Source organism: Sinohyriopsis cumingii, chromosome 18, assembly GCF_028554795.1.
Source record: "Sinohyriopsis cumingii isolate HCF-2022 chromosome 18, ASM2855479v2, whole genome shotgun sequence".
Lineage (NCBI taxonomy): Eukaryota > Metazoa > Mollusca > Bivalvia > Unionida > Unionidae > Sinohyriopsis > Sinohyriopsis cumingii.
In genome coordinates, this window is record NC_142978.1 from 43,922,813 (window position 1) to 43,948,455 (window position 25,643).

Below are 25,643 nucleotides of genomic sequence, written 5' to 3' on the forward strand. Positions count from 1 at the left end.
ATCAAACTGTTTAGTACATACTGTTTTGTAGAATTGTAATCTAGGAAAAGGGATTGTGTTTGCACTGTGAGCATCACATGGTGTCAAAAATAACCATCGGACATGAAAATTGTTAGTAGAAATTGGGATTGAGGTGCAAAAACGCCTTCCGCTTTGAACTGCCATTGACGTTTCTGGTCAAGTGGATAATATTTGTATGCTTTGTTTTAATATAGGTATCTAAAATTAAGGACCTTTTTGACCTCACTTGTGTATTTGAGTTTTTTATGTTTTCTATACTTGGTCACTGATTGCGGCGTAACATTTATACATAAAAACTGGGCCCTGCCCCATTAAGGAAAATTGATTAAAAGCAATTATGGTGCAGTCACCCACATCTATTATACTTTTCTCTTTCTTTGTGTATATTTCAAAAATTTATATGCATTAGCTGCATTATAATTCCTTCTTTTTTCCATATATCATTAGTGTTATATGTGTAATGTTCTTTGAAGAGGGAGGTAACTGTGTTTTGTACCTCAGTGTGAGAACTGTTTACATCATGGCAAAGTAGCATATTTTGGTTGTTGTTGTTGTAGGGTTTAACGCCATCCCTCAGCACACGATAAGCTATACATGGCGGCCAGTATTAATGTTGGAGGAAGAACCCGGGAAAACCCCGGATAGAACCACCGACCCACGAGAAGCTACTGGCAAGCTTTCTCACATACCCACTTTAACCGAATCCGAGACTCGAACCCACGCGGACAGAGGTGAGATGGCAGTGATCCGTAACGAGCATATTTTGGACTTAACTTACTAAATATGGGAACAAAATGGGGACCATAATGTATTGTCTTGCTCTTTCTGTAGCTTTACTTAAAAGTAACTTAACTCCACAGGAGTAGATAGACTTCAGAGGAATCATACATAAACATACTGTTATGAACGTTGAATGTCACGAGTGGAACGGTCTTAGAAATAGTGCTGCATATTGCATATTGCTTGCTATAATTTGGTGAGACGAATTTAAGTTTTAGAACACTGACATAATTTCTACCTTCATGACCCCACTCTGAAGTTGACATAAGAGATTCATATCTCACACTTGGGTGATAAAAGGTAATGTTTCAGTGTTATGTATATATCTTGAAATTTGTAGATTCAGTTAACAAAGGGGGAAAGTTTAAAATTAAGTGGCAGTTTCATGTATTTGAGAATATACATACAGTTTCTCCTATGAAATTATTATGTTTTCACTGAATGTTAAAAGTACATCAATATCACTTGTTTCTTTTCTTTTTGCAGGTCTCAGTTTGCATGATAAAAGATTAGGATTAATCGGTTAGTCATGCTAAAAGAAGCAATAGCTTGAATCTCATCCAGATACTCATTCTGATCTAAGTACACAAGAGAGTGACTTTGACGGACATATTTAGCTTCCGCAAGAGTTGTTTTATGGTACGTGCTTATCAAAAGCCAAGCAGGTGAAATGCGTTTTATCTTGGTCTGAATTTTCCACTGTAAATATGTGTTCTATATCTTATCTTATTATTTACTGTGATTTTGTAAACTCCAGCAAATGCGCCATTATACTGTGTCAATGTCAGACCTATAGGCGGAGTTAGGTCTGATATAATGGTAATAGTTATATACAGCATATGTGTACTTAATACTTAAATAGCATCACTAATATGACGCTTTAGGTTTAAGCCTATCCGAATAACCGAGAGAATAAAGGCACAAAGAGGACCAGTCAATTCTTTGAAGAAATTATGGGCACCCATATAGCTCGTGCAAATATAAGTATTTGGTAGTTCTGCCGCTGATTTTCACCTTCCAAAGAGCTGATCGTACTCTTGATAGCAAAGTTTACATTGTTTTCATAGGTAAGTTAATAATTCTTTTTGATATATATTATATATGAATTGTCTCTTGTTAGAAGATTTAATATGAGATTATAAAAACTTATATCGATTTGAATTTAAGAGGTTATTAAGGACTTTAAATTTCATTTAACGTAAAATTGTGTGAGCTATATTTGCACACCTGCTGATCAAATTGTATTTATGGATACATCCAGTCAGAGGACAGGCACAACTCGATAATGGTACCTCTTACTCTTGCATAGTTTAATGTCTGCGACGACTAAATAAACCAATTTGCTAATACTATGTCAAAGTAAAATAAGATATAAATCAAACTGATAGGGCCATGTCTCAAACCAAAGTGCACTTGGAATAAAAGATACTAAAAAGTAGCACGAAGCTGGCTTTGCATGACCATATGACATCATACTTTATGGCGGATTACATTACACTTCATGACCTCAAATATTCATATTCCGACAATCCATCACAATGATGCCTGACGACTTGGTAGCACATAGGCTTACATGTAACAAAAAATGTGTGAAGTTATAAATTTTTACCTCCTCTCTCTCTCTCTCTCTCTCTCTCTCTCTCTCTCTCTCTCTCTTACTTCTACTTATTCAGCCTGATTCGTTACTATTTTGATAGCAAAAAAGAGACTAATCTATCACAAATATTGATTAACTAATTATTATTAGATCTTTCAACGCATAAAGTTGATGATGCTGCTTCAACAAGTTTGCTTTTAATTATTTTAAGATTTTATGGTGGCTAAAATTTAAAGACTAAATTTTACAGCAAAAAGACGTCTACGGCTACGACTGGAAAAGTTACTGTTATTAGATATGTGGGATGAGTAAAAGGGGTGAGTGTTAGTTATAATTAAAATAATATTGTTGAGAAATTGGTGGGAAGTGGAAGAACGGGTGAGTACCTTTATTTGCTTGCACAGTAATAACATCTTAATCTGTTTTAATCTAAAAGGAGTGTGGTGAAGTAATTGCATCCTTCTACACTAGGGTCAAACGTAGTGGACTCAACTGGCATATTTAGCCTTCTAACACCCAAGTTATTGATCTAAGCCATACAACATTTCTCGCATACCTGGATGGCTATCTTTGAAAGAACTTATAATACGACCATCACTTTTCATTAAGGTTATTTATAATAAATGTGCCTGTTATACTATACTGCCGATTACATTCAACTCACACTAAGAATAAATGTGGTACCAATCACCATCCGATAAGTTCTGATCTTGTTTAACCTTGATTGTAGTGAATGTGCGGAATCAGAAATAAACAAATGGAGGGATGATCAGTGGATTTGCAACGTATTATTTCTGTGACAGCTAATAACGCGCGAATTCGTCGCTCCTATACCATTTTCGATGTCGATGTTTAACATTGCTCGATTCTGTTTAATAAACGCTTAGATTTGTAGTTTACCCCACCATTTTCATCAGATGCCATGAATGTAGTCTGCTCATTCATCAACCAAGGCCCGCTAAGATGACGGCTTACTCCGGTGGTCGTTTATACCTAATGGGTCGAGCGAAACCAACGCTTCATGGGCGAGATTAACGCACTGGGGTGTAGCGAAGTACTCCTTATGCAAAGTCAAATTAGAAACTTTTAACAGAAATTAGGTATCAAAGCAAATTTCGGCATTATTTACATTTGTCCTATAGCAACCCGAGTCAGTGTGAAAACAGCTTCGAAACTACTAGTTTCAAATTCCGCTATTCGATAAATTACATTAAACAAGTTACAGTTTTTCTTGGTTCCTAGATCTCATGAGAGTATTAATTACAGATTTATAAAAAGTCATCCCTTTATGCTATATCATGAGGAAATATGGTAATGTAAACGCTTTCAACTGTCTCAAGCACATTGTTTTCATAACAAGTTTGAAGTGTCTGAAAAGAACAAAGAATCAGTATTATCAACGAGGAAACCCACATTTGTAGTTCTGTGTGTGTCTGCGGAGTTTCTCTGCAGCATCAAAGTAGCCATATGGCAGCAAATGGGTCATTAGATTTATAGAAACATATCATGGGGGGGGGCACAAAGAAATAATCTTAGCATCAGAATATGACTTAAGCAACTCTTTCCGCGATAAATATCTATTTTAGAAAGATATTCTGTACACTTTATCCTGGACACATTGGGTGGGGGTGTGGTGACAATGCTGTAGAAGCATGGGAATCTGTATTAAACAAAGCTGTTTGGGTTTTGGTACTGTTGTCAGATTCGGTCGTTCCCTGACATCCAAATATCCATATTTTGCACATATTTCTGTATCAGCTTCATACTGCTCTTTTGAAAGATGCAGGCTACAAAGTCTACAATTTACTGGCTCAAAGTTTTCATGGCGACAGTAATGGATCCGCGCCTTTCAGCCGATCTAGTCTTTTAGAAATCAAAAGAGATTCCCAGTCTATGCCGTACCCGACTTAGTGTTGAATCTGATCACTGCTTAGTGGGGCATCTTGTAAATCCGTGGTAAATAGACTCCAACACAAGTACTGATACCACACTTAGTACCAAGCACAAAAAATTGAAAGGATGCTGAATACTGGCCGAAAGCTGCAAAGAATAATATGATGTCACGTAACGTCTACCTCGTTTATAATCGACAAAGATGCATATCGTGGCGGTAGAGTAAAGGACTGCTTATAATCAAGAACTAAAACGTCGTTTCAGTGTAACTGGGTCGCCCGATGATATTATTGAAGTGATCTTGAACAACAAATTAGCAATAGAACCACACGTTTAATTGTATGTTCCCTATTCCTTTAACGAGGATTTTAAACGCAGTATTTATCCTATCGTTTTAATGTTAAACTAAGTTTAACGGAGAAAATATAGTCGTAATAGAAGAATACGAAAATCAATTTTAGTTTCGTAAATTTTGTTGGAAACATGGGGAATTTATGGTGGGGGATATACTGAGATGTTTGACAGAGTAGCGAAGTATCGAACTGCTTTAGGACCCCCGATAGATAGATAGATAGATAGATAGATAGATAGATAGATAAATAGATAGATAGATAGATAGACAGACAGGCAGACAGACAGGCAGACAGACAAATAGACAGACAGACAGATAGATAGATTTAACCAATTCAGCATGTATAGTTTAACGTTATAATACATGTAGGGGACGTTTTATTGATATCATTAAAATCAAGTAAATTGCCGTTTATTAAATGCATGCTCGTTTACAGTCATAATAGACTAAAGAATTTTAAAATAGATAATGCGTTAGATTTACAAGCCCATTGATGCACTTCTATGAAAGTTAATTAGTAAATATTTCAAAAAGGTTGTTCCCAACGAATGCGTAAATCAAATGTAAGACTCGATTGGAGTTTTAAAGGAGCGGTATAGCTAGTCAGTTTTTCGTATCACAAAGTAGACGTTGTTCATTTAACAAATTATTCCTGTTTTAGGAACAAGGTAAGCTCACTATATAATGACAAATTGCAATTCACCTTTATCAGTAATACATTGAAGCGCAAGGATTTGTAACAGGATTCAAACCGAATGGAATTGGGGTCCAGTTAAAGCACCGAACACATTGCATGCGAATGAATGAGATTTTACTAAATGACAAGCAAACACGTAATCCCTAATAATGATCACCCGTGTACACTGACAAGTCTTTAGACATACGATGCATAGCCATGCGAGAAGATAAAAACGACCACTAAAATGAAATGAATCAACCAAATTGAATACGTCAAAAAAGAATGTTTCATGTATGACATAACAATGAATGTGGTTCCTACAACCGCATGTTTTAAGGGTGTGTATCTTTCCTAGCACCCAATGCTTTCAAAATGGTTCATGCAACCATGTGATTTAAAGATAAGTATAATTTATGCAACCAGATATTGTTATAATTCACAAATCACTGTTCACTGTCCTTTTTGCACAATCAGGAATCAACATCCTTCAACTAAGTTCTGTTACAAATTACTCTTCCCCTCCCAGCTAATTTACCACACGGCGAGTAAGTAGTAACTTGTCTGCTGTAGACACTCCATGACAAGATCTATGCGATTACCGTGCCTGTATATGACAATATGCCTCTTCTACAAACTAAAAAGAAACGTCCGAAAACGGGATAAAGTGATAAAGTACCCGTGCTCATCGTCATATAACGGTTTCTCGCTGGGAGCGACTACGAAGAGATGTATGCATTACTCATTCACCATTAAAAGAAAAGAAAAATATAAAACTAACAGATGTAAAGCTGTATGTATCTACTAAATCAATTGCACATAAAATGTCCTAAGCCATTATAAAGTTATTTTCTAGCCTTCTTCCGTGACAGTCCCACATATTTATGTTCGTACTAAATTATTTTTTACGGTTCGCACTCTGCTTACCTAGCATTATATATTATATGCGAGCGTACTATGCACTCCTACAATAACATTACAATATTACGTCTCTTACAGACCGTTACAGCTGATGGCAACCGCCTCCAGAAGATTATATATATATATATATATATATATATATATATATATTCAAGTAAACCGCATCTTCTTTGTGAACTATCAAAGGAGAAGAAACAGTTTCAAGACAGAATTTGAAATGATAGCTAGGAAATGTATTCCTGTTGGGAGAAATTTCCTGAAAATCATCATTTCTAAAATAAAACAGTCAACCCGTCAATGTGCTTTACTTATATATATATATATATATATATATATATATATATATATATATATATATATATATATATATATATATATCTTTCTGTCAAATTTGTTCACTTTGTTATATTTCGTTGACTGGATCCAGTCCAATATATATATATATATATATATATATATATATATATATATATATATATATATATATATATATATATATATGGGCTCACCCATGTGTATACCGCATCTAGAACTTGCTCTCTTCTTCCGACACTAGCGTTCTCATTGGTCCCACTGATCAAATGTCATACGGACAACATTCTTTTTCTTAACAGTTACCTGCTACGTGGAAAGAAGTGCCCATTGATCGTAGACACAGGGACACTGTTCTCATTCAAGAGTGCTCCAACAACGCACCTATTTTGATTGCAAAAGCAGACTTAAAGACTTTATAATATTTACTTCCTCAACTATTGTCAGTATATATTTCTTTTGTAATTTCGTGGTGCTTGTTTGTATAATCTCGTCTCTCAAAATGCATTGTATGTGTTATCTAATACTGTAAAGCGCTTAGGGGTTCTAAAGGTCAGGCGCTGTATTAAGTCCACGCTATTATTAGTAGTAGTATTAATAGTATTGTCATTGTTGTTTTTTCTCTACAGCTGTCGCACTCTCCACTGATGTATGACGACTAACATCGTAATAACAAGGAAATGCACACTATATTCTGTATGAATAATTTACCCTCAAACTATAAATTACCGTTGATGAGATCTTAGTCACTTACTTCCATGCATTACTGACAGTTAAAAACCCCAAATTATATATATTTTCAGTTACGTGTAAACGATATCCACCAGTGCAATGAGTGGAATACCTACAGCCAGCAACAGCCACGTCTCTGATCGGATGGATCTACAGAGAACTCTCGAACCCAAGTTAAAAATAAAGACAAACAAATCACAGAGATATGAAAGAAATATTAGAGGAAGGAAATGGAGCATTTTGACAATGCTGTTAATTATAAGTATCACTATGGTGCTCATTCTGATCAGATGGATGTCGGAAGGAAACACGTATTCCATTCACAATTCCTACACATACGGATGTCTAGTAGTTCTCATGTCATTTTGGAATTTTTAGTATGATTGTTCTCTTTCTTTTGCCACTATGTACCCAATGCGTGATAGAAATCAAACACCCTGCGATGGAAAATAAATCCATGAAAAAATGGGTTCTCATTTTTATACCGCTTATCGTGCTGTGTGTGTTTGCCGTCGGCAGCTTCGTACAAGACTGTATTGAACTCAATGAGTTGAGAGAGTGTTTTAATGAATTTCCAAATAGAAACGAGTTGAATTGGCATATAACGTATCACTCGATAAAAATACTTTTTATAGTAACGCAAGCTGTATTTATCTGCTTCTTTGAATATAAACATAAACGATGCGATTCCTTCATCGCGCGACAACTTCTTCTACTGGTACCAACAGCAGACTTCTGCATTTGGTTTTATATTTTAATTTCGGAATGGGAACATGTAACTAGCGAACATTCAACTAGTGCAGCTACTCTAAAGCCTAGCAATAATATAACCTTAGGTTTTGATGACAGCGATACAGGAAACCGCACATTAAAAGAGCAATGTCTACATCATGAGACGGTCGGTGGTATAAATAATACAAAATCGCAATATTTCTTGTACCCATTCATCATGGAGTTTTGCTTAGTATCAGTAGGAATGCTTTGTTCCATCTGGAATTTAAAGGATGATGACGCTACTCTTGACGACAATGAGACAGACCTACTGCAATTACCTAACCCAGATAAATCAGTTACTAGTAATCTTTTATATCCGAACAAGAAAAAAGAACTAAACAGTTGTAGAGCACTTCTTTGGATTTGTATGGGTGTTTGCACTGTGGTTTTTATAATAACAGTTAGTTTTGGTATCAAGGAAAAGCAACCTTTTTGTGTATATTGCGTTTTTTATATGCTAATTCAGGTAACCATACTCCTGGTTACCTTGATAGCTTGGTGGCTTCTGCGCAAAGAGCATTCCAGTTCAACACAGTTTGGACCAAATCAAGTTCTCCTTATTGTGTCTTGTTGTATCTTGTTTGTTCTTACAGCATTTGAATTTGTGCCGCCGTATACATATGTAGATCAAGCAGGATTCCAGGATGAAGACGCAAGTCTTCGTCTGTTACTAGCGGCAGACACGATTTTGTTACTATCAGTGTTGTCACAAACTTGCCTTGTTCTTAAAGACGTTTCTTCTTTGGATAATCTAGAAAGTCGTGAATGGCTGCAGGTATGTTTTTTCCTACTAATGCTTCTCAACTGTTATATGTGGGTTGATGACAGTTTCCTTGCGATTAGACTAAATCCAACTATCTTTGAAAAGCACACTCTGGTTATTTCTGCGTCTGACTGGAATCTGATAAAATTCGTTCTCATGCCCCCATGCATTTTCTATAGGATTCATGTTGCTGAAATGTTTGCCGTTAAGTGGGTTCAAATTTGAAACGGTAACGAAACATAAAGCGTCTTGGTATATATTTTAATTTATGTTTTTCTCTTCTTCTGGTAAATGATGTACTAATTTTGCTCTATTACGATAAGATAAATAGATTTGAACCAGGATTGACCAACGTCAAATGATTTATAATTCCTTTTAGTTAATATAACATTTCAAACATTGTGCGCATAATTAGTTTCGGATCCAAAACTTCCTCTTCTTCAAGAATTCAATAAATGCCTGATCTTTAAATCAAATCAATGTGCTCTTTGTTAACTTATTTTAATAATTGAAGATGTATTATAAGGAATAAGAATAAAGTTTAACCTTTTTTGTTAAATTTGCACTTTGCATATATGTTATAACATTATGTGCCTCTAAAGCGTAGTCTGTCAATGCAATAATTTATCACTCTTGTGACAATCAAATTTACATTCTAGTTGAAACGAGAATATATATATATATATATATATATATATATATATATATATATATATATATATATATATATATATATATATATATATCAGACTGTGTGAGGATTAAATTTGAAACCTGACATCCAGCTTTCTTTTTTATGACATTGTTTAAAAACATAAATTCCTTGGGCTCTCCAGTGCGAAAGAAGAACGTAGGAAACTTATGTGAAATCAGCGAAATTTTCATTACCTAAATCATGAAAAGAAAACGTGCGTATACTATAAAGATACACAAGGAGTGCAAGCTATAAGCCACCCGTTATACCTATTTGATGCGGTAATGATATTACCACACAGAGAATCATTCTTGAACGCAAATTTCAACAGTTATTAATTCATTATTTGCTCAAATTTATGTATGCTCTCAATCTAAGATTAAAGTAAAACAATCTACATATAGATACTACAGAAAGAAAGGAGATTTTATTCACTCACAAAGTATTAGGAAGACAATAGGCATGAGACTTAGGAAATAGTTTATAGATGAACAGGATGTGGTTCTTGAGATAGGACAGATTATAATTCATGCCAGAGATTTTAAACTACAGTTTATATAGCTTATAATGACCCGTAATCCATTATTAAATTTAAAATAGAAAGGAAGTAACAAAATATATATATCTTTTCTAAAGATTTGAAATGTATGTAGGTTAGGAATTATCCACACTGTCTCAAAAGGCTGATTTGAAAAGGATGAAGTTAAAATTATTCCAAATTAAGTATTTGAATTATATTGGTAGAATAAATAACACAAATATGTGAATTTATGTATTACTAAATAATGGTGACATTTAAAAAATGTATACCATCTTTTGTATATATTATGTTTCCCATGCAACAAATGACCATTTAATAGAAATGCTGAATTGTTGTTGGAAAAAAATCTCTCTCTCTCTCTCTCTCTCTCTCCTAATTCAATAGGGGCAAATTGTTTGTCACATGAATATGTATGTATGTATGCATGTATGTATGTATGTATGTATGTATGTATGTTTGTATGTATGTATGTATTCAACATGCAAAATGATTTTATAACACAGGAAGAGACAAACACGCAAGTAATCCTGAAATTAAGGAATCCAAAGCGGGATGAAACCTATGCCGATTGTGTCATGTTTCGCATGAAGTTAGAATTGGCTAGCTAGAAATCTGTTCATTGTGTGTGACAAAAAATATATCGTTATAAATAAAAAAAAAATGAATTCTGCAGAATGCTGCGTCTCGTCTCCAAGATAATGACACAATCGCCAAGCAAGGCATGTCCCTTATATCAAGAAAAGATAATCTTTGTGACTGAACAGTCGATCATATTCATAATGTTATCACGGCCATCAAAAGTCCTGACTGTAAAAAATACAGCGTTCAAGTAACAGGGAATAATGCAAAAAGTTAATGTAATAGCTGGAACATTGAAAGTAGGTCACTGTGACAATTTCTCCATGATGAGTAGTACACTCCATGGGGGAAAACATCCATTAGGTTTCATGTCTGTACATGCTGAGCAACTGAATTAAATGCAAAATCTTAATGTTTTCGCTCGAGTGTAACAACCGAATGCGAATAGTGCCCCCAATACTAATACACACATCGAATCTCAATATTGTTCATAGAAATGTACCAGAACAATGAAGTCACGCAAACTCTAATGTTTAAGTCTTTGACAACAAAAATGATAACACAGTGGGTAAGTGGTCCTTATATCTCAAATGTGTGGTTCAGGCATAAAATAAAAAAGGAAATCATCAAGTTTTGTCTTACTGGTTGTGGTAGGTACATGTGTATTGACAATAACATACATGCACATATATGTCTAGCAAACGTTACGCTCACTACAATAAGAATCAGTGTAAGGCGATGACTTTTATAAGGACACGGATAATATTTCATCATTCAACATAGTGTACCCCACTAAGGATGAGTGGTACGAAATGGTATTCTTATGCTATGGGTAATAAGGACTTATTAAAAGCATATACATTATGTTCATAAGGCTCAGCAGAAAACAAAACACGGACTTTTGCACACACAAGAATTAGACTATCATCCTAAAATTAATTTAACCACATGTAAAGACTTTACAGGTTTGTTTCATAATCACAGCTATATGGCCTATAATACTCCAGTGTGGTTACTTTCAGAATTGAAATTTGACTCGTTAAACTAACAACTTCTACTACTTATTTAATTTGCAGTCTGGAGAAATAAATTATAGTAATATACAGTGAAAATATTGATATATCAAATGGTGTCGATACTAAAGCTCGTTTCCTGTGCATGCTATTTTGATATAACGTGTGTTTTATGGCTTTAAAGCAATGTCAAACTCTTAAGTTCTGTCGTAAGTTACATGACTTTTATGATCTTTATCTTCTCCAAAGAGACATTCAGGGTAATAAATTGAATCGGTTTCCAGTGCCAGTTGTTGAATTTATGCAAACGGCTTAATACTCTGACAAATCCTATTCAGCATTGATAATAAAATTTACTTCCTTCTGTCTACCAAAAATTCGTATATTTTCAACTGACAAATTTTAAAAGAGTATAAGCATATTTCGAAATTGATTTTCGTTAGAAAGACATTAAATAAGTTTTAATACCCGATGTATGTTTGTAGTTTGTAGTGACAATTATTTTACAACTTGTGTCTACATAATTACAACCAGAAATGAGACAAAACTGTATGCGTTTTATTATTCACTTCATTAATTGTAACGTAAATATAGCCGATGTACCTGTCACCTCCAAAGTATGTGCGCCCATGGCGTGCAAATAGACGCAGGATCAAATTTGTTTTGCATATCTGAATTCATCTTTTCGTGTTCAGTAATGTGTATATATTGCTATAGGATGGGGATATTAGAAATTTTTGGAGTTATGGCCCAGGGGCATAATTTTAGCATTTTAATTCTAAAAGTTAGAAATTTAAATATATTCTAAACTATGAACAAGAAGCCATAAGATGATGGTCCCAGTGCATGATCCTGGGAATTCATTCGCAATACCATAAATCATTGGATTTTGTGTTAGTGCACAAAGAAGAACTTACTATCTGCATTTCAATCAAACATTGATTGAACACGCAGTCAGTAAACATTTCATACTAAATAAATTACATTATAAAAGAAACTGAAGAATAAGATTCAGATTATAAATGAAATCAACGAATAACGTGAATGCTGTTGGAGGACTTGGTGGCTTTTAAATTGTGGTATTAGCAGTAGAATAAGCAGTGGTAGAAACCATGGTAGTAGTCCTGATGGTGGTATGAAGTCGCACATGAGTTTATTCGCATATCAATAGTTGTAGAGAACAAAAATGAGAAAATATAAAACAATAATTACACCATACTATAATCAAAAATCCGTGCAAGGTCAATAGAAGCAGCATGAGGGGTCAACCGACCGGGGGCGGACAGACATGAGTGGAAAAAAATGACGCAAAAATCATACATAGAACCGTTGGAATGTCGAAAACCAGTAACATAAACTAAATGTGACACATCATGGTGTTTTTTATGTGCTATAAAATGTGAATATTTTGTCTTTGATATGAACAACATAGCGAGATTGGGGTGAAAACAAACGCACAAAGGCTCTGTTTTAGTAACCAATCGTTTTATATAGTTAATTATTATATTATTTTAAGCAGCAAAAAAGAAAAAATAGACTGAAGAGGCTGAGCGTTTTGTCTGCGCCAGTTTAGTTGCCAATTAATTGCAGGTTACTTTTGTTTGTGCCATTTTATATACATGCATGGGGTCCCTTCATCGGGTACTATTCAATGAGGTTTTCTCACGTTTCCAATATCTGCCTTCATTGGGTCCCTTAATGGGGTACCCTTCAATGAGGTCTTTTTTACTTTTGGATTTTCCATATGTATTTCTGGCTATATCTTTCATACATTTCTGGCTATATCCCTCATGTATTTCTGGCTATATTTATGGCTGGTATTTTTTGGGGCTCTTTAACTCTACGGTCTTTTTTACCATAAAGTGTAGGGGGAAAGATGTTTCCCTTTTATGGTCACATGGACAAACCCACGGTGAATTCCATCACACGAAACGAAAAACTAGAACTTGAGAATGTTGTCCATAATTTTGCGCAGGCCATGGTTAAACGGTCAAGAGAATACGCACTGATTTCTGACAATTTTGTGCATACCTACCCCCGGCCGAACAAGAAGTGGTGCAAAACCGTACCACGACCATTTTCGACTGGTGATAGATATGTGCAAATTGTCAGCCATCAGTACGTTTTCCGGCTGACTTTCAAACACTTAATCTGCGGCCCCCACTAAATAACCGTACGGTAAACATGCCAGAAATATACCGATTCCAGGGCTAGAACCCACGAAGTATACCAGGAATGGTTGGGAAATCTAACGACGTTACCACTACACTATCGCAGCTAGAAAGATATCTGTTAAAACCTAATATAAATACCTGCCACCAAAAAAGGTTTCATATAATTTATAATTATCTCCTGCTGCAGAATATTCAGTTGAAATAAAGTACATAAATAGCCTTATGATATGGTTTGTATCATAACCTTCTTCTCATCTCTTGATATGAGAAAGGATTACTCATAAGTTAATAAATGATTTTGCCCATGGTTAGAGAGAGAAAAGAAGGAGTTCAGGCTCTCTAAGAAGAGTATCACCCATAACCGTGTAGATAAAGCTACATCTTGTGGAATGATATATGGAATCGCTGTAAGGAAAAGACACAGCTGTTCTTACTAGAGAAAAGAACCTATTATATAAATAATATATATATATATATATATATATATATATATATATATATATATATATATATATATATATATAGTGTCGCAGAATAGAAACCGAGTGGGTTTTGGATTAAATAAATAACACAATGTGTGAAAGATGGAAATTTATGAAATGAATTAATAAAGAAAGATATGATGTATTAATACAATGATTTTCTCACGCCCTCAACATACGATTGATCCAATCACTCTACACAAACATTAACATATTGAAAATATATAAAAAAAATATGAAATCAATATGAAATACAGATTCAAGAAACATCATGGACTGCAGGTACGTTTCAAATAATAGTATGCACTGTAAGTGAGATTCACATAATCTCCTGGAATACAACTAAGATTCAAAATAATCTCATGAACATGAAAATGTGCCCAATTGAAACAACAATTGGAACAAACATATGCTTCTTGACCCTTGTACAGTCATACGATTCATAAACTGATGAACCACACAGTTTCACCGAGTCCTTGTGTTGGCTTACACTTGTATCGGCCGCTCGCACCCTTCATGGATCCGCCACATGTACAGTCATACCTATACACACGTACAGACAGCATACAGCACCCTTGAATTAGCTACGTCTACATCCATGGATCCACAACATACGTACATACATGCATGCGTATCGAGAGCACGTAGCAATAAATACTCTGGAAACTCCAGACAGCTCTAAACAGCTTCAGACAGTTCTAGTCAGCTACAGTAATACCAAACTGGTCATAATAATGGGTTCTGAAAAATCTCTAGATACATGCTAATACATTAAACTCTAACAGCAACTTGTAATTCAAGGATCACAACGTTTCAAATCTGCGTTGTAATAAATGCATCATTACACGATATGACATTACAAACTGAATACGCTTCGCATAGCAAATGAAATATAAATTTAACACTCACCCCTATGGCTGGAGAATACAATGGAGAACGTACACTCCTTGAGATCCAAAACGACCAGTGTGTCGGTTAGAAATCGATCTTCCTTAAATCCATTGGAGAGTGAGTAATAATCAGGGTAAAAGACCCGTGCATATCATGCTTTTATTGCCCTCGTCGCAAGTAATTTCCGGCAAGGTACATGTTAGTACAGTCGCTTGCCTGGAAAAAAAAACTTATTCACCCATGTGCAACGAAAAATAGTGAAATTGTTCCAAGGCAAAAACCAAGTTATTGTTTTTGGCCTAATTATGTGAGATATATAACAATAATAATACCAATGAGGACTTTGTATAGCGCCTAATATTTAGAAGCTCTAAGCGCTTTACAATATTAGACAACACCTATAAGATAAAAATCATATAATAATACTATTACAAAAACAAGCACCACGAAATTAGAGAAACATGAAAAAATAAAACACGTCCTGAGAATATTTCAGGTAGGAAACATAATTAGGTCTTTAAGTTTGTTCTTGCAGTCGAAATAAATGAGTTTTAAGAGCACTCTTGAATGTGAACATTGTGTCTTTGTGTCTAAGTTCAGTGGGCAATTCATTCCACGTTGCTGGGTCCTGGTATGCAAAAGAACGCTGTTCATATGACTTTGTTTTCATACTGGGAATAATGATTATACGATTGACAGAAGAGGAGGGTAAGTATCTTGCTGGTGTGTACACGTGGGTGAGATCGGATAGGTATGTTGGACTAGAGTCCGACAGTGAAACGTAGAACAGAGAATAAATTTTGTGTTTGATTCTGGATCGAATAGATAGCCCGTGTATGGTACAGGGCAGCGGGGTGGTGTGGTCTGATCGTGGTACTCTAGGTATGATCCGAGCATCTGTGTTTTGAACTTTTTGAAATTTCTGGAGTAGATATTGAGATGAACCAGACAGAATTGAGTTACAATATTCCAGTCTTGAAAGTACTAATGAACACAGAAGTGTTTTAGTGGCATCAGCTGAAAGATATTTGCGAATTGAACTGATGCGTCTCAGCTCAAGATATGCAGCATTGCATATGTTCATGACATGTTGGTGCAATGTGAGAGTACTGTCCAGAGTAACACCTAGGTTTCGTACTGATTGTGTGAATTTAATGTATTTATTGTTTGCGGTAAAGTATGTGAATGAGAAAGTCTTTGTGTTGTGATCAGAATGGCCTCAGTTTCATCATCATTCTTCTGCAGTTTGTTACATGTCATCTATGATTTCACATCAGAAATGCACCTCTCTACACCTTGGATGGTAGCATCAACGTCAGTTGGGTGGCTAGATTTGTATATTTGTGTCATCAGCGTACAATTGGTGAGACACTGGACGATGATCTATGACACTTGAGAGCGGCTGAGTGTACAGAATGAAGACAACAGGTCCAAGAACAGACCCCTGTGGAACACCACAACAAAGATGAACTGGGCTGGAGTGTATTCCATTTGCAGATACAATTTGTGTCCTGTTGACCAAGTAGGACTTGAACCACAGTAAGGCTGTGTCATGAATGCCAAATACATGCTGGAGACGGTGAAGTAATATATCATAGTCTATTGTGTCAAATGCTGCAGACAAATCAAGGTGGGTGAGGACTATAATCTTTGCGCTATCCAACGCAGAGAGAATGTAATTAACTACTTTTAGAAGAGTAGTTTGAGTGCTGTGGCAAGGGCAATATGCAGATTGTGCATTGCTAAAAAGACTGTTTGAATTTAGATGAGATACATGCTGGGATAGAACAACCTTTTCTAAGATTTTTTATATGAATGGGAAATTAGAAACTGGGCAGTAGTTATTTAAATCGTTATGGTCTAGTGTTCGTTTCTTCAGCAGAGGCTTTACAATAGCAGTTTTGAAAAATGATGGGAATTCGCCGGATGAGAGAGAGGTATTAATAACATCAGTTAATGAAGGCAATACTGGATCTAAGCACTCAAGCGGCAGTGATGATGGAATTGGATGAAGTTCACATGACTTTGGTGCACTCTTCATCAGGATTGTTTGTATAAAATCCATAGAGACAGATTAAAATGCTGCTAATGGTTGCCGCTTAAATTCTCTATCCCAACTGTATGGTGACGACGAGTCAATTGAAATTGTGGTGTCAAGCTTATCTCTAATGTATGTATATATATATATATATATATATATATATATATATATATATATATATATATATATATATATATATATATATATATATATACACTACATTCCAAAGATACATCTATAAAGCCTTTATATTTAAAATACTCGAAATACATATAAGACTACACTTTTCCTTCGAGCTTACTAACTTCATACATTTGTATAAGTTCTGCCTTTTATAATGTAATACAGCTAGTCAAATCTCGATTAATTTTATCATAGCCACTGAGTATAAAATTCAATAGTTGCGATTAATGCAACAATCATTTTGGAAAAATGTGTTTTACTAAATATAAAAAAGAATACTAATTTGGAATAGGTTACTCATTATTACTTAAAGAATATTTTATTTCCAAATCAAATCTACACATGAAATTGGTAGCGAATTCATTTTTTCCAATAATAATACCACAAATACGATTAATTTTTCCATTATATCATAACATAAAATATAAATAACTAACACAAAATGTTGGGAAAATATGAACTTTACCGTTGAAATCTCAAATATTAAAAAGTGGCCATTCTTTAAAGAAGTTTGCTATCACAGACGATTCATTCTTATTTGTAAGGAAAATACAGCTGTTCTGACTAAAGAACTAATTCTTCCTAAGTCTGCTTCTATATTTATACACAGTATTTGCTTACGATCATTCCATTCAGAACAAGGCTCTTGACCTTTCCCAGGGAAACCGTGTGAATCATCTGCGTAACTCATCCATTATTGATTTATTAATTTGCCTTTTCTCACCAAATCTAAATTGCTGACCTTTAGATACAAGAGATGGATATCTGCACCTGCTTGTTAAGCCCGATCTTTAAAAAAAATAGCATACAGTTGTATTACACAAATAAATAAAATTAATCTCAATATATTTGTGTGAAAAATTTCTTTCAATATAATTTAATGAAAACCTACTTTTAATACAATTCAGAGAAAATTTCAATCTTAATATTTTTACTCATAAATTCTATCCTAATAATACCCTCCGGGTCATTTGAGCCGAGTCCTCGAGGCTCGATATAGAGAAAAAAAATTACATTCATAAAAAAGTTAAATTGGGAAAGAACAAAAATACCATGATAATAGCATTGTTGAAACAGTTGGGAAAATTCAAAATATACAATAAAAACAAATATTGTTAAACATTTAGTGTGGTTCAAAGTTATAATGAGAAAATTGCAAAATGCTCAGTTTAAGGCAACCAACAAAAAATGCAATGAAAAGTACATTGCCAAATGCTTAGTAAAGTTCCAAAAAATATAATAAAAAGAAAACTTCACTACATTCAATAAAATTCAAAATTACAAGGGAAAAACATGGCTCGACACTAAATATAAATTTAAAGAATACATTGACCAAACGTAATAGTTTCAAAATATTTCAATAAAATCTACGTTATCTACATTTTCGACTAAATAAATATAACACTATTATTAGCATGCAGTTCTTGTTTTCTTTATTTTTCTTTTTATATGTTAGTTAACTCTTTTTTGATCTATCATTTTTTTTTACTTGTGTAACATCAGCATAACATATTTTTGGGTGACTACAGTTATTATTTTGCTTCAGCCAAGTGTGGTGGAATGAATTCTCATTCTTCTGGGTAGTACTAGTAAGCCGATATTGAGTTTACCTTCCTATTGCATACATACTATCAAATAATGAAATAATTGCGACATTGAAGTAATAATGTTTGCAAAGAGAATTCCGTAAGAATTTGGTATTAACCAAGAGTAAGGAAAGTGAAAAGTTTAGTATTCTGTTAGTCCTACCCTAATAACTATTACGTCTGTTAACTTGCAATCAAACCTTGCCCTGCGCGTGGATGAAACAGAAATCGCATTTAAACCAACCGAAGTGTAGTAAGTAAAATCATCATTATAGTCGTAAATTTGGTACGGTGAGGTCCAGTGCAACTTTGAAATGGGTGTGTATTACCGAAGTAACCTTTGACATGTGAAAGAGACTGTAACGCCGTTATCGTTTCAAACAAACTTTACTCAAAAGTTAGCCGTATGTAGGACACTAACTACGCATGTCATCATGTCATATGAGAGCTATGCAAAATAGAAAACTTAGTGGTCGAGAATCTCTCTGACACTTTGACTAATGTAGCATTTCAGCATATATATATATATATATATATATATATATATATATATATATATATATATATATATATATATATATATATATATATATATATATATATATATAATATCCTACACGACAACAATGGTTCATGTTGCCAAACCAGGGAAGGAAGCACCTGTTCTGACTGCTTTCAAGGCATTAGAGCTGTTTCTGTGGGTTATCGCCGAGACACAATACCATAAGGTACACATTCATATGATTCGCAAGAAAACGATAGAGGGAAACCTCAATATTATTTTCGAACCCCATTGGGCTGACAAAATAAAACAGCATCAATATGTTTGAGGCGGCTAGACGGAAATTACAATTCTCACTAAGACAGGCAAATACGGTGAGACCTTATTATATGTGTGGGCAGCTAAACATGCATACACTGGTTTCCAATTTCAATACAAACAGTTTCGATGTAAAAGCATAGTCTTGGAATGTATGTTAAAGTCAGTATGTTCATTCACACTCTCTGATGTAGAAACCTTTGCAAGTGCGATGAATGTTACTAAAGTAGGTATATAAAAGTTTATTGTTACTAAATAAAAAATAAATACAGCATAAGTTAGATACGTTTTTGGAAATATTTTGAAATTAACGCATTAACCTTGGAATTTTGTATTTCAAGAAATAAAGTTCGTATAAGAAAGGCATACCTGTGTGAGAATTAACACAGCCGGAAATATTCTCCCTATGAAACGAATTTGATATTGAATGAATAGTAAACAATGAACGTATTGTCTATAATATAGAAAGAGTTCAAATTGAAAAAGGTTAAAGTCACTATCACTGGAAAGGAAACTGTCAATGCGGCTGTCGTTAACTTGGGGCCGGACGGAAATGTCGCTGTTGGACCCATGGAAATCTATTTATGCCATGGATAGATGTATTTCAGCCTGGGTTGTAGGTAGCGCGAATTCAGTGTTGGACTAGGTATAGCATGCATTCAACATGTCGGGAATTTCAGGTGTTACTGCAAGAAGAATTCTCCCCGGCGATATATACATTTTATGCTGCAAATTGTCTCAGTAATTGTGTACGTTCCCGTTGTGATGATTCTAGTGCAGATGTTTCAGAACAGAACCTTCTTGTGGGCAAGAAGGACGAAAACCACGGAAGAGCTGTCCAGTCGTTCCGGAGTTGATGTAGCATAGCTGGGCAGCGTAATGTCTGACCGTCGTAAGAGTTTCGGTGAGAGTCTGTTCCGTAGATCATAATTATGCGGAGTGACACCTTAATTCCTGATATTCTCCAATATTATTTTGTTTATTCACCGCCAACTGTTATGATAAAGTTTGTAACATAACCTTCTTCTCATCTCTTGATATAAGAAAGGATTACTCATAAGTTAATAAATGACTTTGCCCATCGTTAGAGAGAGAGAGAGAAGAAGGAGTTCCGGCTCTCTAACAAGGGTGTCACCCATAACCGTGCATATAAGGGTACATCTTCGGGAATGAGGTACCGAAACGGTGTAAGGAAAAGACAGCTGTTCTGACCCGAGGAACAAACGTTTATTTAAATAATATATATATATATATATATATATATATATATATATATATATATATATATATATATATATATATATATATATATATATATATATATAATTACTACTTTCTAAAGATACATCTATAAAGCCTTATATTTAAAATACACAAATACACGAAATGCATATAAGATTAAACGTTTCCTTGTGTCTTACCAACTTCATACATTTGTATAATTTCTGCTTTTTATAATGTAATGCTGCTAGTTAAATCTCGATTAATTTCATCATAACCACTGAGTATAAAATTCAATTAATGCAACAATCATTTTGGAAAAATGTATTTTACGGAAAATAAATAAAATACTAATTTGGAATAGATTTCTAAACATTACACATTATTACTTAAAGAATCTTTTATTTCCAAATTAAATCTAAACATGAAGTTGGTATCGAATTCATTTTTTTAGAATAATACATACCAAAAAATACAATTAAATATTGTATTATATTATAATATAAAATATAAAGAACTCACAAAAATGTTAAGAAAATATGAACTTTACCGTTAAAATCTCAAATATTAAAAAGTGCACATTCTTTAAAGAAGTTTGCAAACACCGACGATTCTTCCCTGTAAGGTAAAGAGAGCTGTTCTGACTCGAGGAACAACTAATTCTTCGTAAATCTGCTTTCCTATTTATGCACATTTTTGCTCAGTCCATTCAAAACAAGGATCTGGACCTTTCCCAGGGAAACCGTGTGAATCATCTGCGTAACTCATCCATTATTGATTTAATAATTTGCCTGTTCAGTAGCTTCGCACCAAATCTAAATTGCTGACTTTTAGATACAAGCAAAATATATTTTATGGCTTTCTGCACCTGCTCGTTAAGCGCGATCTTTATAAAATAGCATACACTTGTATTACACAAATATATAAAATTAATCTCAATATATTTTAGAGGAAAATTACTTTTAATATAATTTAATGGAAACTTACTTTTAATACGATTTAGAGAAAATTTCAATCTTAATAATTTTACTCAAAAATCCTGTCCTAATAAAATATCTAAATTCGTAATACGTACATTGCCATTGTATGGAATTCTTATATTTTTTTTTATTACTTGTTTGATTACTAGAACTCGGTCCAGTGGAAATATTCCTTAGACAATTACTAGAAGTATACGTCACGGAGTGAAGTGCTAGTGAAATTTCATAATGCTATGGTTTACTTTTGGCGAATTCAGGTTGGATCCGCATGAGTGTCCCTGTGCAGTAATTATGGTAGAAGACTAGTAAATTACACAATGGAATAAACTTGAAGGTACTCGGAAGACAGCGTTTATGTCGCTATGGTGGCAAATGTGATGCAATGTTACAGGCGGCATGTGGCCCGAAACTATGATTCGACTGACCTAAGGTGGTATATTTACAATACTTCCTGTGTTTGAGGAAGTTGTATAGTTTAACGGCGTGAAATGCTAACGGTACTGAAAGCTGATGAAGAGAAAGCATGCAGATATACGGATGGTAGACAATTGGAAAGTTGTGAGATCTGTGGTCTTACATTGATTAGAGTAAAATTTATGTATACGATGGACACTTTGGGCTTTCTAATTTACAACAAAAGTTGTATGGATGTCTTTGGAAATTTGGGGTAAACATATGACTTCTAGCTGAATCGCGTCAGGGTTTGACACCGGTCGGTCATGCAAATACCCCTGGCTTGTAACACGATGTTATATTTTTATAATATTTGCAAAACATATACATAAATGTACATTAACAAATATTCCAAATATTTCATTTTAGGGACGTTAATATATTAATGAATAAAGTGTTAAAAAATGCAGACGATTATGTATCTATTTATATTGTAGGAAACCTAGGTTATGTGTTATTTGTGTTTATGCCTTTTGTCAGAGTTAAGATAGTATTTGTTTGTTTGTGGGGACCTTATGATATGATAGACTTGCTTCGTAAAAAGTAACATCTATTTTTTTACAAAGAAATTCTCTGAATAATCACAAGCATGAGTATTCTGGGTATTTCAGATAGGACTATTTCTTTGTAATATGTATTTGGGTCATGTTTAGCGGTACAAGTCATAACATACCGATCTATGGTTTAGAAAGGCGCATTGATACATTATAAGAATGTGAAGGAAACAATACCATACACGTGTGAAATTAGGTGCATTGAGTGTGTTGTCGTAAGATAATTAGAGAAAAATTATGTGGTATCAGTGTGTAAAAAAATCAGTTCGAATAAGAATTAAAATATATACGATCCTAACAAAAAAGTTAATTACAAGAGACTTCGTATGCATTGTAATTACAACTTAAATGTATAAATCCTTATGCAGTCCTTTTTTCACTTAAATATAATTAGAAATTAGAGAAAGTGAATAATCAGCCTTAATGGTTTACATAGACTGACAGCATTCGAACGAATCTATTAAAAGCTGCAGTATCGGTATAAAGAATGTGCGAGTAAAAAGGACTCGGATAATTGCAGTTTAAATTATGTTTGTTTTTATACGTAATTTTTCAACATCAATACTCTTTTGTTTAGTAATTACAATTCATCTTCCTTTCAACTGTTTTTAGTTCAGGTGACTTTGGTCTTCATATCAATGTCGATATAATTATTATTCAAATCTGCATTGTTGCGCTTATGATGATTTAGTGCCTTGCAGCTAATTATTAGGGTATTATGAATCTATCTATGTGTGTTTGCGAGTCCATAGGGCCGGGCAGAACAACAGCCTAAAAGTGCAGCAATAGTTTGAATAACCTTTGGTCGGTTTGTGAAGTATGAGAACTTATAATTTGGTTAACAGCAACCATCTCCCAGAATAATGTTTGTGGTAAAAAGTAACGTTCATATATATTTATTTCTTCAAAATCAGCACATATTGTTAGCTCCTATAAACTCATGAAGTTCGGTGGAAAATTGTATGAGAAGCTTTAAAAAATTATTTTGCCCTTTGAAATATGCAAAACGATTTTTCTGGGTAAGTTTTCATATTTTCTGCTAATGCAGCTTGATTTTACTTTGAGAGAAAGGTAAATAAACAATTGTCATGAGTCAATACTTCCCGATATGAAACTCCAAATTTTATTTCTTTGCTTACTCGCCAGAAAAGAAACAGTCTATGCAAAAACAATTCAACGGAAATATTGTTCTCTCTATCATGCGTGCAAAGAATTAAACCTTATAACATTGTAACTAATACCAATGTACACGTCAAGGCAATATTAAGAGGCAAATCACGTATTTCATAGTGTAAGCAAGCGTAAATTTAGTGAGAAACCGATTGCAAAATAATAATGTATACTTATCCCAAACAAGTTAAAGTCCTCGCGAAGGGCCTATCTGTTTTCCGATTAAAACGATTTGGGGTTCTGTTAGGTTTCCTTAACACGTATTAGGAAAAGAAAGTATCATAAAGATTTTTTAGTTGCAGTTTAAAGGTTTTGTGAGAAAGTCCTTTTTATAAATAGTAACCGAAGTAAACCAACTCTGATCCAAATACAATATCAAATTCTCCATGGAAAGATGAACTTTACATAGATCCTAAGCAGAAATATTTTAGCATATAGAGGAAAGTAGCATATTTATTTTTTAAATAAAACTTCCAGCCGTGGTCACTTAATACATTCATGTGAATGTAAGGAGACGTACCGCAACTTTTCCCCAGACATTATTTAATAACTAGATTAAATGCCTGTTCTATGATGGGGGGGGGGGATGGGATGGGATGAGCGAATATAATAGAAAATTTGATCAAACAATACAAAATATTGAAAAACATTGGGATGGCGCCGAGAGTTTCCAGCTCGCGACCTCTTGTTTGGCAGCCTGGACACACATCAAGACAAATGTGGGTGTTTATATAATACAAGACTCGGTTAATTGTCCGTCCTGGGATGGAAATGAAAAAAGTGTTTTAAAAATTGGAATGTGTGAATTGAACAGAAAGTTTGAACATAAAATTACAAAATTATTGAAATAATTGGGTAGGCACCGCGAGTTTTTAACTCGCGACCTCCTGCTTGGTAGCCGGGACACGGCAAAACAATGTGGATGTTTCTATATAACATTATATAAGCCATATATTTCAGTTTTAAACCGGTGTATACATACATTCCACAATAAAAAGCAGCGTTGATGACTTCATTATAAATAGTAACAAAAATTGCAGCAGTCATAACTCATACCCTGCAAACACTGTAATTCAAGCTGCGCTGGGGTAGGATGGGCTTGGAGGTTTAATTGCCCTCTTGATAAACCAAATATATAGTCATTTTCAGGAGGAACTAAAACTGTCTTGAGTGGTTGTTTTAAAGTGGTTCTGGTATGACAGAGTCATTGGCGCGTCTCCAAAGTCATGTTTGCTAATCATTTGTTAAACAAAATAACCATGATACGAACATTTTGAAAGCGATATTTAAGACTTTAAAAACCGGTTCAGTTATCAGGCAGTGTTATAATCTTAACAGCGAATTTGCACCACAAGCACAACTGAGGCCATTCTGATAACAAAACAAAAACTTTCTCATTCACATCCTTTACCTCAAACAATAAATATCGGCAACGCCATC